Here is an 18,611-nt window from a genome sequence, read left to right as displayed (position 1 = left end):
TGAACGTCTTGATCTCTGGATGGAGAACCCGACCCTCCTCTCGCGAGAGAAAGTCATCTCATTGTGGAAGACGAATTGGAGGGCAGATGGACATGTCCAGAAGGTCCGGGTACCACGTCCTCCTGGCCAAATCCAGAGCAATTAGGATCATGGATTTCCCTAACAAAATCAACCTCCTGATCATGTGAGGAAAGACAGGGACTGGAGGAAACGTCCCAGTCCACCAGGAATGTGTCTCCTAGAGCTCCTCTTGGGGGAATTTCCCGGGAGCAGAACAGCTTGCAACCAGTGTCAACTGGAAGTGAACAGATCCACTTGAGGGGCTCACTAAAGGGTCAAGATCTCTTGAAGGACTTCCCGAGCTAGTTCCCACTCGTGGGAGAGTGCTCTGCCTGCTCACAGCATCCGCTGCCATAATCTACACTCCAGCTAGGTGAACTGCCGATAGTGAGATCCCTTCTCGGATGGCCCAGTACCAGAGCTGCATTGCTTCTCTGCACAGTGGTAGTGACCCTACACCTCTTTTGTTGAGGTAGTACATGGCCACTGTGTTGTCTGTCATTATCAGGACATTCCATCACTGTACAGATGTCAGAAAGGCCATAAGCGCTAGTCTGATTGCCCTCAGCTCCAACAGGTTGATGTGTAGTTCGGACTGCGATGGAGACCAACAACCGCTGATTGTCAGATCGTTGGCGTGGGCTCCCCACCCAGTGAACTTTTTGCTGAAGAGGGTTTTAGGTTCCACTGGCATGTTAAGCAGGGTGGCCTGTGTCTCCAATTTAAATCTAGAGTGTGTAAGCCAGGCATAGCGCTTGATAAGTGTGCCCTCTGCAATAATGCCACCCGCATTGTCTGCTGTGCCGAGTTTGTTCTTAAGGACACAATTAGATTACTGCTTGCCTTCCGAGATGGTGCTTAGTAGTTGTGAATTACGGGCTTCTGGAACCGCCTCAATCTGGTGTTCCAACTCATCCCACTTATGACCAGCATAACTAACTGGGAGGGTGTTATTATTCGCAATTCTAGCATGATATGCCGCTGAGGATGCGACCTTCCTTGCGAAAGTGTAGATTTTACTTTATCTGGCAGGGCTTCAGCAGATGCTCGAGGAATGCCAGTCCTCTTACTAGTAGTGGTGACGACAAGCGAGTCAGGTTTGAGCTGAACCTTAATGTACAGGGGTGTCTGTGGGCGCTGGCTTGAATAATTTCTCCAATCTAGGGTTAACCGCCCTTGTAAGGTTAGGCATAAGTAAGGAGCGCTGTATACGTCTTTGTATGGATTGTAACAGTGGAATAAACAGTGGCAGATTTTTTGTCACCAAGAAGGTCCCCCACAAAGTCTTTGTCTCCTTGGGTGTCTATATTGAAATGTTGGGCAGCCTTCAGCAGCAGTTAGTTGTATTGAAGCAGATTATCTACAGATGAATCTGTTACAGGCTGATCTTGGTGGTCAGGTGACTGGATGACAGATGTCAACGTAGTACTGGTCATGACTGTATGGATCTTCCTAGTCACCCTGAGGGATAGATTGCATACATGTCTCGAGAGGGGTGTTGAGGGAGGCTGGAGGGCCCTGGGCAGATGTGCTGGGCTGTGGGGTATCGAGATGTGTTTTTTTGGCAGCGGGTTGATATTTTGTAGCCCCTGACTAGGAGGCGTCTCTAAGGGACGAAAGTTCTTCAGGGTGCCTGTCCTTGAAGTCAACGAAACATCACGTCTTTTTTAAACCCTGTTGAATTGTTCTGGGGTCCACTCATAGGAGGGTGAAAAACCTGACGGGGTAGAGGTAGTATGGGAGGATGCATGCTGCTTGTGTTGCATAGCCCCTTTTGAGTATCTGCAGGGGAGAAAGAACCCATACCCTGGAGCCTGAGGTCTGGGGAGGTAAAGGCGTCAAGGATTTTGCTCTTTTCGGTGACCTTGTCTTTAAAAGGGTAGCAGGGACATGTTTAATAATTTCCTGCATTTCCGGTGTATGTTTGGGAGATGCTGATGCGCCTTTTACCGCCAGTTTGTCGGTGCGTGAAAGGAGGGCTTTTTGATGCGGTGTCCGAACTGACTGGAGTCCCGTTTTGGAGGCCTGCCATGCGGTGCAGGTGTAAGCGAAAGGCCCAGAGGACAGGGAAGATCTAGAGGTTTTTTACGCAGACACCGCATGGGCTTCCACGGTCGACGATATCGTCGAAGGTCGGCCATGGGTGGTGCACTTAGTGTGTTTGGAAGTGTGTACACTATGGCCACCGGGTGTTGTCTCCGTCACAGAGCCGCAGGCCTGCTTAGTGGAGTTGGGGGACCGCACATGGGATTCCGACGTACCTCAGTCGCCTTCAGCGTCACTAGGGACACGGATACTGCCTTCGCTGGATTCCCCCCCCCCATCCCCTCCCCCGTCACGTCAATGGAGGTTTCGGCCTGCATGGCGTGGACAGCCCAGCGTTGGGTCTGGCGGTCTGAAAGAGTTTTCGGACTGAAAACTTTGCAGGACTTGCAAAGCTTTCTGGGTGGTAAGTAGGGAGACAGTGGTTGACATCAAGGTTTCCTTCTTTGATCCCAGTTGCTTTAGTATGCCGTTGCAATCGGAAAACCAGTGACAATGTTATGCAAGAATTGATGTAGTAACGCTGTGGGAGACTACACAACCGGTGTCCTCTTGGTATAGGTCTGTACTACACAAGTTGGAAGTGTGACTGAGCAGCCAGATTTATCTCAAGAGGGGTAAATGTGAGCTGTAGCAATGAAATCCACCAATACAAGTATCCAAAAAACAATTAATCAAGGTTTTTGTTATAATTCATTATTTAATGGTAGTTTTTAAATAAAAATTCTTTAAAAAGGGCAATATATGTAGCAATCAAATACACTTTAAAATACTTTCTCAGAATCCACACAAAGCAAGTAGATACTCTTTAGAGATGCTTCATACACACTTCCTACACCCTGAAGTGACGACCTACTAGGACAGTAATGGCATTTATATATCACTTATACACTTTGTCAATTCTGAGGTTGGTAGAAAGGAACGCTTAGAGGAAGGAATAAGGTTAAACAGGGTCTCAAAGCATGTGAGCACTTTAAATCTTCCAATGAAGTTTAGATAAAAACCTTTCCCAGATTTATTAGTTTAAACCCAATGCATCACCTATGAGGGACAGTAAGAATCAAAGTCAATGGAATAGAAGAGTCTGCAAGGGGCCAGGACAGCCAGTCAATTGAAGCAAAGTCTATGGAGCTGAGGCACTTCTTAGATCGTAAAAGTCTTGCACAAAGTTAGAGAGGTTTTTGAATGAAAACTTACTGTACGGTCAGAAGCTGTTACACTAGTGAAAGTTAGAGCTCAGATCAACTCTAGAAAACACAGCTACTGCAAGCCTCAACTGAGAAGAGCAAGCTACAGACAATGAGGCAAGTACCCCAAAGACCGAACAGTACCTTTTGATAGAATAAGAGGGCCCAGCTGGCTCCTGTCTGGTTGCAGCAAAGCAGATTCTGTGTTCCTGGGCCTCAGTCGTGGAGACAAGAGGGAGGACATCTGGTGACACCTGCGGCAGCAATTCGATGGTCAGCGGAAGAATGGGCTCTTTTCGGATCAGCGGCACTTTGCGGTTTCAGCGCTCGATAAATAGCACCACCGTGGATCTTTTACACAAGTTGGGCTTCCTTCACTCCTTGTGTCATGCACTCGGGTGAGGTGACTCGAGCTCGGTCGTCCTGCGTCTGGAGAGTCCTGGGGAGACTCCTGGAGGTTTTGGCTGGCTTACAGACTCTTCACTCGACTACAGATTTCTCGACCCCTGGCACTCTGTTCCTGCAGCAACAATGAAGCACAGCCAGTTGGGGGAAGGTCCTCCAGCCAAATGAGTCTTGGGGTTAGTTGGTCCCAGTAACCCAAGGGAAAAGTCGTTCCTTCTGGAGCTTCTCTTGTCGATCAGAAAAAGGAGTTTGAGCACAGCAGCAGGGCTTCATCGAGCAGTTGATCGGTCCAGGAGGATGCAGAAAGCTTAGTTCACGGTTCCTTCGTCGGGTTGTTCATTCCAGTGGTCGACTGTCTTCAGTCCAAAAAGCCTCGCCATTTAGGCAGGTTTCTCCCATTCATGCATAGCCTAGCTGTCACTCACACAGCAGGGTGGCTGTCCTGGAAGGACAGGCAGCCTCCCAATCAGGACTGGATTCATTCAGGTTTCCATGGAGACAAAGGATAGGGGGGTTTCAGTCACACCTCTCACTTCCTGCCCTTGCAGACACACTGGAGTCAGAGGCGGGATTCAGTATTGTAGCCCGCCAAAGGCAAAACGAACAAAGGGCACAAACCTGGTTTGGCGCACAGAGGAAAACCCAAGAAATACCTCACTAACAGACAATGGCGAAAAAAGAAGACCAGTGCCATTTTGACAAAATGGTCACCCATGCGTGCTGTACTGCAGCTGAGGATTCAGCCTGCGGTAGAAAAGCACAAAGGTAGGAACATTAAACCACTGCCACCAGCCATTTAAAGATGTGAGGGTAACATAGGGGATATAGAACTCAACGTAATTGTATTTCTGATGCCTGTGTCTGCTTAGATTCACATGCGGTGCATAGGCCGACATCTAGTGGAAGCTGCAGAGTATAACAGTTGTTTTCAAAACTCGAAAAAGGACGTCGACGGGGCGTGCCAGTAATACTATCCCTAATGTGACTTCCACTGTACCCATGATCCCTCACGCGTCGATGTCCCTCAGATTGTTATTTTTCTGACATGAGGTGTAGCGTGAGTACAGTTGTATCCAATCAGACAAGCTCATAAGCATCCATGTGCCTTCTCTCTGGGGGGGAAGGAAGGCTGGGTTGCATGTGAATCTAAGCAGATACAAGCATCAGAAATACGATTACGGCGAGTAATGTATCCCTTCTGAGGCTTGTGAAATCTGCTTAGATCACATGCTGTACATAGATTAGTGAGCAGTGGAAGAAGGAGGTGGGATGCGAGAAGGTTTATGAGCGAATAAATGTCTTACAACCGCTTATCCCAATTGTGTATCTGTCTTGGAATGAGTGTCAATGCAGTAGTGCTGACTGAAAGTATGTATTGAGCTCCATGTAGCTGCTTTGCAAATACTGTCTAAGGGGACATTTGCAATGAAAGCTAGAGTGGCTCCAGTACCTCTTGTGGAGTGGGCCCTTGGCGTAAAAGGCAGTGTTTTATCTGATAGGAAATAGCACAGTTGTATACATCCGACTATCCACCTAGAGATGGCATTCTTAGAGATGCAGTCACCTTCTCTGCCTGGCGCTATGGAGACAAACAGTTGATCTGTTTTTCTTAGCGGTCTGGTATTGTCTACGTAGTAGAGGACCGCTCTCCTCACATCTAGTGTGTAGAGTTTTACCTCAGCAGAGCTTTTGGAGTCCTGGAAGAAAGTTGGTAGCTCAACAGACTGGTTTACATGAAATTTGGAGATGAATTTAGGTGAGAACCTAGGGCAAGTACGTAAAACCAGCTTGTCCTTATGTATAGTAAAGAAAGGATCCTGCACTGACTATGCTTAGATTTCTTATGGAAGTGATAGCTACTAAGAAGGCAGTTTTATAAGTCAGGTGTTTGAGACTAAACTTGTGCATAGGCTCGAATGGGGGTCCCATGAGTTTAGCAAGTACCACATTGAGGTCCCAACCTGGCGGTGGGTTAGAAATTGGAGGGTGGAGTCTCTTCTCCCTTTGATGACTGGTACCTTCCACCATGAGACCTTATTATGGGAAGTGGTGTAGGCTGACAAGGCCGCCAGGTGGACTTTTAGTGAGTTGAAAACTAACCTTGCATCTAGCAAGTGGAGCATATAGGTTAGAATGTTAGATGGAGTACAATCTACAGGATTGATCTGCTTAGTCTGGCACCAAATTAGGAATCGTCTCCATTTGTCAAAGTAACAGTGCCTAGTGTTTGGCTTTCTTGATTTTTTCAAGATATCCATGCATCTTTGTGGTAGATTGAGATGCCCGAACTCTGACTTCAGGAGCCATGCTGCCAATTTCTTTGAGTGTGGTTGTGAGTGCACTGTTAGTCCCTCGTGCTGGGTGAGTAGGTTGTACTGGCACGGGAGTTTGATGGGGTCGCACATTGCCAGTTTGCGCAGATGTGGATACTGCGGTTGTCTTGCCCACATAGGAGCAACAGGATAAGCGTCATCGGTTCCTTGTGTAACTTGTTCACCACCTTCCTCATGAGAGGGGTTGGGGGAAAAGAGTAAGCAAATTTCCCTGACCAGTTCATCCATAAGGCGTTCCCCTTGGAGCCTGGCTGGGGGAACCTGGACGCGAAGTCTGGGCACTGATGATTTTCGCTTGTGGTGAACAAGTCTATAGTTGAGCATCCCCATTGAGAGAAGAGGTGTTCTACAACTTCTTCGTGTAGCCACCGATCGTGTTCCTCTGGTAGGGGATCTCTGCTCATTGAGTCTGCTACAGCGTTGAGTTCCCCTGGAACATGTTGTGATAACAGGAACATTTTCCGTTTGAGTGCCCATTTCCAGATTTTATGTCCAAGTCTGGATCGATTTGGAGAACGTGTACCCCCGTTTGTTGATATAATACATTGCTGTAGTGCTGTCTGTTAGGATCTGCACAGACAGGTTTGTTAAGTGGGGGTCGAATGCCTGAAGGGCTTTGAATACTGCCAGAAGTTCCAGCACATTGATGTGGTTCTGAGCTGCAATGTGAGACCACAGACCCTGAGCTGTGTGGTGAAGTTAGTGAGCCCCCCACCGCACCCTGCCAGTGAGGCGTCCGTTGTGACCACTGCCTGTATCCGTTGTCGTAGAAGGGTTTCCCTCTCGTTATGTTTTCTCTCATCCAACAGCAAAGATTTTGTACAAGCGTTGGCAAAACGACTACTAAATTGTCCCACTGACCGCTTGCCTGATACCACTGTTTCGCCAGCCACTCCTGTATGGGATGGAAGCGCAGGCGCGCGTGCGGAACCAGGTAAATGCAAGATGCCATCATGCCTATTGAACGCAATGCTTTGCGCACTCTTATATGGCGGCCAGCCTGATAATGTGGTATTTGCATAACAAATGTTTTACTCTTTCCTCTGAAGGAAAGACCAATCCTTCCTCTGTGTTTAAGACAGCTCCTAGGAACTGTTTTGAAGTGCTTGGCACTAGGCTTGATTTTTTCTCGGTGGAGGAGCCCAATTGAAAGAGGAGGTTGATTGTTGTTTGGATGTTTTGTCTGCAAATCAGGGGTAATTCCCCTGTTACGAGCCAGTTATCCAGATAAGGGTACACTGGGATTGCTAATCATCGCAGGTGCGCTGCCACTACCGACAGTACTTTTGTGAATACCCTTGGAGCCGAGGTTATTCTAAAGGGTAGCACTTTGAATTGGTAGTGCTTGTTCGCCATCTTCAAACAAGAATTTTCTGTGCGCTGGGAACATGAAAATATGCATCTTTCATATCCAGTATTGCCATGTAACCCCCCCTTTTTTAGTAGCAGGATTACCTCTTGTAGCAAAGTCATGCAGAACTGTTGTGGCTTGACATACGTAAATCTAATACAGGGTGCTTTGTTAGATCTTTCTATGGCACAAGGAAGTAAGTTCACTAGATACCCTTGTTATCTGGTTGGCTGGGACCACTTCTATGGCGTACTTTAATAGAAGCGTAGTTTCTTCTATAAGGATCCGCTGATGTTGTTCTGAGTGGATTTTCTGTCATGGGGGGTGGTCGTGAGGACGTTGAAGTACTTCTATGCAGTAGCCCCCTGCTACCATGGACAGCACCCATCTGTCTGAGGTGATACCCTCCCCTGCGTGGATGAAGTTGGAAATGTGTCCTCCTACTGGAGATGCATGGGGGGGTACCTGGAGCGGAATGACACTTGCTCTGAGGTGGGGTACCACCTCGAGCTGGGCCTCTGCCCCGACCACCATGACCGCTGCGTTGTCCTCGGGATAGCCTTGGAAGGCATGTCCTTGATTATTCTGATAGGAACCTTGGCCTTGATTGTAGCCGGATCCTCTGAATTTTGGCCCCGCAAACGGTGAAAATTACTGTTACCCCTTTGACCAGTAGGCTTGTTTGTGAGCTGACCTAAAGATTTTAGAGTGTCATACTCGTCCTTTGCGGTCTTAAGTGAGTCTTCCACCGCCTTACCGAAGAGCATGTTAGGTTCCACTGCCATGTTTATTAGAGTGGCTTGTGTTTCTGGCCTAAAGCCTGACTGGCGAAGCCATGCATGCCTCTTTATAATAGTCCCCTCTGCAATGACTCTTCCGGCATTGTCTGCTGCATCAAAATTTGATTTGAGGAGACAGGTAGATACGGTCCTTCCGTTTGCTGCCACCTGAGCTGGTTGTGATTTGAGTGCCTCTGGGGCGGACGAAAGGAATGCAGAAATTTCCTCCGACTTGTGGCAATTATACCTGGCCAAAAGGGTTGAGTTGTTGGCTATTCTAGTTTGATAGGCCGCAGAGGAAGCGACCTTCCTTCCCATGGTATATATCTTCTTGCTTTCCTTATCCGGTGGGGCCTCGGAGGAAGCAAGGGGTGTGCCTGCCCTTTTTCAAGTTGTGGTAACAGCCTGTGAATCTGGTCTCAATTGGCCTCATAAATATACATATATATATATATATATATACACATATATATATATATAGGGTCGGATGGTGCAGGTCTGAATAGTTTTTCCACACGCGGATTAACGGCCCATGTGAGATTGGGCGTTTCTATGGAAGGCTGTATTCTGCACTGGACGGATTTTAGAAGTGGGATACTCTGACCTATTGTATTTTTTTTTATTTATTCATTCATATTTTTAAAGCGCACATCAACCCGAGGGCATCGTGGCACTGTTACAAATAATGTTGCTAGTTACAGAGGGAGGAAAGCATATTATTTACAAAGATATTACATTTAGTTACAGTTTCGGTTTTCAGGTTAGGCGTTACATTAAGGATGTATTAAAATGCAATTTCCTTGGAAGAAAATGCCCTTTTTTACTAAAAGATTCCCTAAAATGCCTCTACTTGAGTTTTTATCCCCCAGTATTTGTTCAGCGAAGTCTCGATACTCCTGTGCGTCAATCTGGAAGTGTTCCGCCGCTTTGGCTAAGACTTTGTTAAAATGGGGTGGATTATATCTACAGGGGAATTGACCACTGGAGTGTCCTGATTAAGAGGGGAATCTATGGAATATATGTTAGCCTCTTGGTCTGCCTCTGGGTACTCGTCATCCCCATAATAATGTTCATCGGCATCTTCTTCATTAAGTACAGAGTCAGATGTTTCCACAAAGGAGAGATCTTTGTTCTACTTCGGGGTCATATAGATCTATAACCGTACTTTGTAAAGGGGCATTAGAGCTAGATCTCTTAGCGGGTAAGGCAGAGGCTTGAGAGTCGGAAGGGGCTGAAGTGGGAGGAGTGGAGTGGAAACTCTGAAAGTTATCTGGGTCTTTCTCATAAGAATAGGCCATGAAGGTCATTCTTCGCATTACCCTATCAATATCTTGAGAAGACCATTTCTTTGAACTTCGTATCACAATAGGTTGAGGGGAAATACCCAAGTCCTCATCAGTGGGAGGTATCATTTTTGGTCTAGAGTCTCTAGGTTTCTATAGGGCCTTGGATGATGATCCCTTTTGGGGTTTTTTTCTCCCTAGGAGGGTCCTGTCCCTATGAGGGGTTTTAGAGGACCTTTTATGATATTTTTCCCCACCCTGGGGCCCAGAGGAGTGTTTCACAGACTTCTTGGGGCCTGCCGTCTAATCCGATGTCGAGCATCGAATTTCAGGTGTGTGAGCCGAGGCTTCGTCCGCGGACGATCGGCCTTCGGAAGGAGTTTTTCGAGCGACACCCTTGCCATCTTTAGATGGTTGAACCCTGTTCTGTGGCAATCTTGATCGAGATTGCCCAGAGGACCGGGACTTGTGGACCTTTCTCGGGGTGTCAAACGTCAAGTATTCGACTCCTTTGTCGAATCTCGACTGGGGCTTATGTGCTTGGTGGTGTGTGCTTTTGTAGCGGTGCTGCCGCCGGGTGTAGTCCCCCACATCATGGCCACCGGCCTGTCCTACGGGGTTGAGGGTCTGCGCTTGAGTAGCTGAAGCTGTTGCCCTCGCCGTCCGAAAGTACGGCGTTGCTGCCATCACTAAAGTTTCCCTCTACCTCCATGGCCTCGAGTTGCCTAGTGTAGAGGGCCCAGCGTTTTGTGGAGCGGTCCTTTAATGTCTTAGGCTTAAAGAGCCTGCACGCTCGACAAGACGTTTTAACGTGGTCTCTCGGGAGACAAAATACAAACTAAGCGTTAGTCCACCCAGCGGAATTTTCAGTTGCACTTACGGCAGAATTTAAATGGTGTATCTTCCATAATTATGGGTTATGGAAATGGCAGCTGGGCGAACAAAGTGTAATAAGGAGAGAAAATGCATTCTAAAATGTCCTCCCCTCTCTCCCTACTGTCTGGGCCGAGGCCCAGGCGGCCTTCCAAGGCCGAATGGTCCGTTGCGATGGTCTCCGCCAGCGTGGTGTTTGGGCGGTTGATGAAAGGATATAAAGAAATACTATTGTAAATATTAAAAGTTAATGGTTTATCGCCAAAAGGAACTTTTCCACCAGGAAGCATGGCGGAAAAAAACAATCTGAGGGACCTCGACATGTGAGGGACCATGGGTACAGTGAACGTCACACTAGGGATAGTATTACTGGCACACCCAGTTGACGTCCCTTTTCGAGTTTCGAAAACAACTAATACTCATCAGCTTCCACTAGATGTTGGCCAATGCAAAGCATGTGATCCAAGCAGATTCCACAAGCCGCCGAAAAAATGTTACATGAGTAAGTAGGAAGGAACAAGTTACTTACCTGTAACTGTTGTTCTCCAGCATGGGTCTGGCATGGATTCACATGCTCATGAATATTCCCCGTCGTCAGGCTGGGAATCCTCGGTAAAGAAAAAAAAACAGTATCAGTTTCGTTTCTGATCTGTCTTTCGTAGTAATAACCAATCACTGGTCTCTGCGTCATACTGACCACAGCCAATGACTGCCCTCTACCTAAGCACCGCCTCTGGCAGCCATCTTCAGATTTGGAAGCACGTGAAGTGGCAGTATGACCAAGTGAAGAGCCGCAGAGGGGTAGGCGGGAGGGTTCGCATGTGAATCCATGCCAGACCCATGCTGGAGAACAACAGTTACAGGTAAGTAACTTGTTCCTTCTCCAGCATGGGGTCTGGCATGGATTCACATGCTCATGAATAAAGAATACATAGCAGTACACACATGCACACCCACGGGAGGTGGCAAAGGCTCAACATTAAGCATTATATCAAACTCAACATTAAGCATCTTACCTCCTCACCAGGCTCACCTCAGGCGAACAGGTTGCGCAGCACTGCTTGGCCGACCCTGGACTCCTCCCTGGAATCCCGATCGACGCAGTAGAATTTCGTGAAGGTGTGCGTCGACCTCCACGTAGCAGCCATGCATATGTCCAGCAGGGGCACACCAGAAAGGAACGCCGTGGTAGCTGCGATGGCTCTGGTGGAATGAGCTCTCGGACGGCCAGGCAGCGGTCGGTTTGCCAACCGATGACAGTACATGATACAGCCGGAGAGCCATCTGGAAATGGAAGCCTTCGAGAGAGCCTTCCCCTGATTGACAGGTCCAAAGATCACAAAGAGTTGTGACGTCTTCCGAAAACACTTTGTGCGGTCCACGTAGAACTTCAGCGCTCTAGCCACATCAAGCGAGTGCAAAGTCCTCTCAGCCGGCGACGAAGGCGACGGGAAGAACACAGGCAACACCAAGGGTTCGTTGAGATGGAAGTCCGACGGTACCTTGGGCATGAAGGAGGGGTGCGTCCTGAGCACTACCCTCGTGTCGTGAAAAGTCAAGTACGGGGCCTTGCAGGAAAGGGCCTGGATCTCTCCCACCCGTCGTGCGGAGGTGATGGCCACAGGAAACGCTGTTTTCCACGACAGAAAGTTCAACGGGGCCGAGTGCAGAGGCTCGAACGGAGGTCCCATGAGCTTGGTCAGCACCACGTTGAGCTCCCACGCCGGGGCCGGCGCCTTCACCGGCGGGAACGATCTGAACAGTCCCTTCATGAACTCTTTCACCAGACGATGAGACCACAGGGACGTCGGGCCCGTGGTTCTGGTGTATCGGGAGATCGCAGCAAGATGAATCTTGATGGACGAGTGTGCCAGTCCAGCTTTGGCCAGCGTCAGCAGGTACGGCAGTACCTGGGGAGCCGTAATCCGTAGAGGGTTAATCTTCTGTGCGTGGCACCAGGCAGGGAACCTCTTCCATTTGTGTCCGTAGCATTTAAGAGTCGAGGACGCCCTGGCCTTTGCAAGAACCTCTCTGCAGTCGGCCGGTATGTCGTATCCTCCAAACTCTAGCGCTGCAGGAGCCAGGCCTGCAAGTTCAGCGATTTCGGGTCGTGGTGGAGGATGGCGCCTCCTTCCCTGGAGAGTAGATCCGCGTCCACCGGCAGCTTGATTGGCGGGGATGCTGACAAGCCCAGAAGGTCCAGGAACCATATCTGCCTCGGCCACGCAGGTGCGACGAGGATCATCCTGCACCGTGACCTCTTGAGCTGGTTGACGAGCCGGATTAGCAGTGGCAAAGGAGGGAACGCGTAGAGGAACAGGCCCTCCCAGGGGAACGAGAAAGCATCGCCCATGCTCCTCGCCTGGGGAAACCTGCTGGCGAACCTCCGGCACTTGGAGTTCGTCGCCGTCGCGAACAGGTCGATCTGGGGTGTGCCCCACCGTCGGAAGAGGCGATCCACTAGATCCTGCCGTAGTTCCCACTCGTGGCACGAGCGCAGCTCCCTGCTGAGTGAGTCGGCGATGGTGTTTATCCCTTCCAGATGAAACGGCACCAGAAACATCCTTTGGGCGACTGCCCAATGCCACAGGTCCTGCGCCTCCTTGGACAGTGCCGGGGACCTGGTTCCGCCCTGTTTCCTGATGTAAAACATGGTGGTGGTGTTGTCGGTGAAGATCCTCACCACCTTGCCCTTGAGAGACCAGAACACTGCACAGAGCTCCAGGACGTTGATATGGAGGGACTTCTCCGTCGGGAGCCAGAGGCCTCTCGCGTGCAGATTCTCGGTGTGCGCTCCCCACCCTTCCAGGGAGGCATCCGTGGTCACTGTCTCCTGGTGGTCTGGGGTCTGGAAGTCCATGCCCGCCGTCAGATGCTCGTGGGTGCCCCACCACCGGACCGCTCGGCGGAAACTCTCGTCGAGTGTGATCCTCTCCTCGAAGCCGCCCGTCGTTTGGATCCAGCGCGCGTCCAGGAACTCCTGCAACGGGCGCATCCGGAGCCTGCACATGGGAATGAGGTAGATGCAAGAGGACATCATTCCGAGGAGGGACTTGATGGACCTCACCTTGGCCGCGTCAGAAACCAACATCCGCTGTACCTTGCCCAGGATGGACCTGGTCCTTTCCTCCGACGGGGAGGCCAGAAGGGACACTGTGTCGAGCTTCGCTCCCAGAAACAGTGCGTTTTGCGCGGGTACCAGGTGGGACTTGGCTTAGTTCACGGAGAATCCCAGGTCCGTGAGAAGTTGGACGGTCCTTGCCGTGTGCTCCACGGCGAGCTCCCTCGTCTTGGCTCGGATGAGCCTGTCCAGGTAGGGGTAGACGTGGATCCCCTCGCGGCGCAGCTGCGCCGCCACCGGTGCAAGGCACTTGGTAAATACCCTGGGTGCCGACCGTAGTCCGAAGGGGAGGGCTTTGAACTGGTAGTGACGCCCTTGGACCACAAATCTGAGGAATTTTCGGTGCCCCTTTAGGATGGGAATATGGAAGTAGGCATCCTCCAAATCCAACGACGACAGGAAGTCTCCTTCCTCCAGCTGACCCAGGACGTGCTGGATGGTGACCATCCGGAACTTCTGTGCCTTGATGAACTTGTTCAGACGTCGCAGGTCTAGGATGGGGCGCCATCCTCCCGTCTTCTTCACGAGGAAGTATCTCGAGTAAACTCCGGAGCCCCGAAGCCTCTTTGGGACGAGTTCGATGGCGCCCTTCCTGAGCAACGCCTTTACCTCCAGGAGAAGCTGAGGGACGTGAAGCTCTCTCCTGGCCACGGGGGGGGGACGCGCGGGCACCTTCTTTGAAACTCGAGCGCATGGCCCCGGGCCAAGGCGTCCAGCACCCAACGGTCGGTGGAGATGGACTCCCACACGCTGACGAAGCTCGCCAGCCGGCCTCCCACCGGGGTGCTTCGGTGAGGGCCCGACCCCACGGCCGGTTCAATCCTGTTTCGACGAGGCTTTGCCGCCTTGACCTCCTTGGCGACGACGGCGGGGTCCTCCAGACTTGCCTCGTCCTCTGTAGGCCTCTTGAGACGACGAGCGGGCCGCTTGACGGTAGGTAGAGAAACCGCCGCCGGAACCTTTGGAGGCGCCCTTGCCTCCGCTGCTCCGAAAGGGCGTCCGTCGTTGCTGTAGAACCCCAAGGGCCCGGGCCGTCTCAGTGTCCGCTTTAATGGCCTGAAGGGAATCGTCCACTGTTTTCCCAAACAGGTTGTTCCCATCGAACGGCATGTCCAGGACTCTGGTCTGTACGTCTTGACTGAAGTCCGTAGCCTTGAGCCATCCACGCCGCCTAAGGCACACGCCGTTGCCCAACTGGCGAAACCCAGTGTCGGCGATGTCCGTCGCAATAGTGATGGCGTGGTCCGACGCCACCTCACCTTCCTGTAGGATCTCCAGGGCATCCGCCCTCTTGTCGTCCGGTAGGAAGTCCAGCAGGGGAGCCAGTTTGTACCATAGCTCCCTGTCGTAGCGGGCCACGATAGCCAAGGCGTTGGCCGCTTTAATCGTCGTCACTGCAGACGAGATGACCCTGCGTCCCATAGCGTCCAATTTCTTTCCCTCGCCGTCCGGTGGGGAAGTCGAAGTGGAGGCCGCACCCCCCCGCTTTCTTCCTGGCCGCCGCGGAGACGACGGAGTCCGGGGTAGGCTGCGCCCGGAGGCACAGGGGGGCCGCGTCCGGGACCCGGTTCTTCTTTTCGTACCGGTCTCTTCTAGCTGGCGTCGTGGAAGGGTTCTTGAGGAGGGCGAGGCCCTCATCCCAAATGTCATCCAGTAGAGGCACCGCGAGGACAGTCTTCCTCTTGGCCTCGCGCCGTTGATAAAGGAATCCTTCCTTTTTCTTCTCCTCAGGGCAGAGTTGGAAAAGCTCGGATGCCCTGGCGATCATGGAGTGGAACGATCCAATCTCGTCGGGCGGAGAGGCCCTGGTGGGAGCTGACGACGGGAGATCCGCGTCGTATACCTCGTCGTCCGTACCCGTCGCTGCCGTGTCAGTCCCCGTATCATCCCCTCGGGTGGACGGGGAGGAGGGCTGGACGGGTCGCGACGGCTGAAAAGGAGGTGGAGGGTGAATCCTTCTTTTCTTGGGAGGGGGAACACCCGAAGGTCCCGGTTCAGGATCCCCCGACGGGAGAGGCTCCTCCGTCGGCAACGTAGTCTCGTCCATATCTCTGAGCTTAAGCACTGTATAGCCAACAAAATGGCCGCCGAGTTGTCTTGCGGCGCTGGCAGAGGGGATTCCGACGTGCGATCAGGGGCCCCGTCGGCACCCTCGACGCTGTCGTCGTCACCTGCGTCGGGCTCCATCCCGACGGGCCGGTCTTCATCCACGCCAAGGCCGTGGCTTAAGACCTCGATCAGCTCTTCCTCTGAAGCCGAATCTACGACGCCCCCCTGCCCCCCCTTTTTCTTCCCCGCCGGGGATTTCACGGGGGTCCTATCGATGGGCACAAAAGAGGACTCCCTCCGAGGTGGCAGGGAGACTCTAAGCCCCGAGGTCGCCACCACTGGTGTAGCCTCCACAGGCTGAGCCAGTGCCGCCGCGACAGTATCGATAGAGGGCTTGGCCGGATGGATTAAGGCCTTCACCACCTTAGGTGCGCTCACCGCCTTATCATTGAGGGGGGGGAAACTGCCTTGCTCCCCCTCCGATGGGGCCTTCGAGCTCGACCGGGGCCTCTCCAGGAGCTTCGCCGGGTGCTCGCCCTTCCTCTTACCCGACCCAGAGCGTTGGCTCGTGGCTGAAGGTGCCGGGGAGGGTGCGCCCTGCCTGGCGCCCGTAGAGCCCGACCGTTCGGCGCTCCCGGTGCCAGCGGACTCGCGGTGCTTGGCCTTGTGTTGGACCCCCGTCGCCGGGGTGTCCTCAAAGGTCTTAGAAGACCGCTCGGATTTCTTCCTCTTCTTCTCGCCTGACGGGCTCTTCCCTTCCAGCCAGTTGGCGAGGCGTTGGTGGCGGTCCTTCATGGTCCGCTCCGACATATTGCCGCAAAACGCACAGTCCTTCTCCACATGCGTCTTGTCTTCATGTAAGCAGTAGAGACAAAAGGAGTGTTCGTCCTCCTTAAAGACGTTCTGCAGCTGGCATCCAGGGCAGACCCTGAGCAGCTTTCCGGGCGTCGAGCTTCCCTTCTCCTGGGCCATGTCCGGGCCTGAGAAGCTTCTGGAGTCCTCCAAAACGTAGCTCGACGAAATCTTCACCCTTGAGGGGCGCAGACGAATCCGAAACGGGTCCCCGTTGATCGGATGGAGAGTCGGTGGAGCTTGAGGCTCTTTTGACTGGAAAAAACGAAGTTTTGAGAAAAAAACGTGAAAAATTAGCACTAACGCTCGAGAGCAATAGCACGAGGATCCCAACACATGAACATGCGGTAAAAATCTGAAGATGGCTGCCAGAGGCGGTGCTTAGGTAGAGGGCAGTCACTGGCTGTGGTCAGTATGACGCAGAGACCAGTGATTGGTTATTACTACGAAAGACAGATCAGAAACGAAACTGATACTGGTTTTTTCTTTACCGAGGATTCCCAGCCTGACGACGGGGAATATTCATGAGCATGTGAATCCATGCCAGACCCCATGCTGGAGAAAAGGGGCTACTAAGTAACCCCCCAGCACTCCACATAAGATGGGGCATGCTGCACCTACAAAGAGAAAAGTTAAGTAAATTTCCCTTTACTATTCTTGGGAACAGTAGTTCGCACAAGAAAAGGGTATTTAAACCTCATGAGAAATCTAAAGGATTTCTCTGTGACACTGCACTGAGGGTACTGTGTGTCACCATACAAAAGTAGATGCCTATGGAGTTTGTCAGACTCCAAAAACAAAGGAAACCTAATTCAAATCAAAACACATGAGAGTGAGAAAAAGGGCTCACTCAGTCCAGGGTTAAAATAAAAAAGCCCGAAAATCCAGGAAAAGAGCTAGGGGTCTCTAAGGTTGAAAGGAATTAGCACAGAAATGAGAATTCTCCCTTTTCCTTTTTCAGGTTATTAGGATTTAATATTATACATTGGATAGCAGAGGGCTCCATGTTACATTTTCTATATAAGGCAAGTGTATTCCACATAGATCCTGCAAAAAAAGAACTCGGTCCCAATTCAAATCTAAAAGACATCCAGACCGACTGGAGAAGCTTCAATATTTTTATCCAGAAAAAGCCTTCACAAAAACACCAATAGATTTCCTGGAGTAAAAAGAAAGGCTTCCACTCCTTAAGTTAAAACGGCCACTACTTTTGTTTTATAAATAGTCAAAAACTGAAGTATGGAAACAGTTCCATATTTTTGGGGATAAGCCTTCCTTGAGCTATATGATTATTGATTTTAAGTTTCAGGTCTAACTGACTAGGGTTATCATCCAGGCTGCAATTTATTCTAGCACCAAGATAGATCAGTGAAGGAACCTGGATGAGAGCCTCAGACCCAAAGTACCATTTGAACTTGATAGGCTGGTTTATAGTGAGAACAACTTCCCGTGCACTGCTGTTTCTCAGTTTGTTGTACGTGAGTCTTCTGGATGGTCAAACCTGAAGCGTGACATCTCCTGTTCTACATATCACCTTAACATCTGTAGCATCCATGACAAAAGGTACCGCTTAATCTATACCTGCGGTTTCAATATGTGAATTTACTTTGATGCATTTTACTTCAAAGAGATTACTTTGAAATATACATGTAGTTGTAGGTTAAGGGATAAAAAGGGGGTAGGTAGAGGTAGTAGGGGAAACACGGTATGGGGGCCCCTCGCCCCAAATAAAATACATCTGGAGTTGTACTTCAAAGCAATCACTTCAAAGTAAATTACTTCGAAAGTAAATTAATTCAGCGAAACCACATGGAACCCCGTTGGGTCCACACACCCAGTGTGGAATTGGATAGGGTCACTAGTCCCCTGGGTTGCAGTCAGAATCAGGACTAGTATAATGCATAGACAGTGGTCTACAAAGTCCATTAGTACCTAGGAGTCTGAACAAGGTTGGGCAGATACAGAGACCAAGATAGCCCCAGAGCACAACATGTCACAGTTGACTTGACTTTGGAGGAAGGCCTAACAAAGAGTCAAGAATGCCGTTCGTTTTTCTGAATCATTTACTTATTACCCGATTAATACCCTTTCTTACCTTTTGGGAGAAAGTATATTTTTAACACTTTGGGAATATTTCTTTAGGCAAAGGAATAAAACACCACATTGTATTGTGGTCTGCTTGCTAAGAGTTAGCATAGATTACTAAAAAAAAAAATTAAAAAAAAAATGAATGACTTAAAAGATGAGCCAAGTAAAGCTCAATTATTTTGTACCT

The 18,611-nt window shown here is 50.5% G+C and overlaps 1 protein-coding gene across 12 annotated transcripts in view; it reads right to left on the bottom strand.

The window, feature by feature from the left end:
* ATXN2L (ataxin 2 like) overlaps positions 1-18,611 on the bottom strand; it is a 1,584,242-nt gene that overhangs the window by 996,538 nt on the left and 569,093 nt on the right. The window lies entirely within an intron of this gene.

The sequence above is a fragment of the Ambystoma mexicanum genome, chromosome 3p (assembly GCF_040938575.1).
Source record: "Ambystoma mexicanum isolate Mex_15411 chromosome 3p, UKY_AmexF1_1, whole genome shotgun sequence".
Taxonomy (NCBI): domain Eukaryota; kingdom Metazoa; phylum Chordata; class Amphibia; order Caudata; family Ambystomatidae; genus Ambystoma; species Ambystoma mexicanum.
Note: the sequence above shows the minus strand (reverse complement) of the source record. Positions and strands in the feature narration are given on the sequence as shown.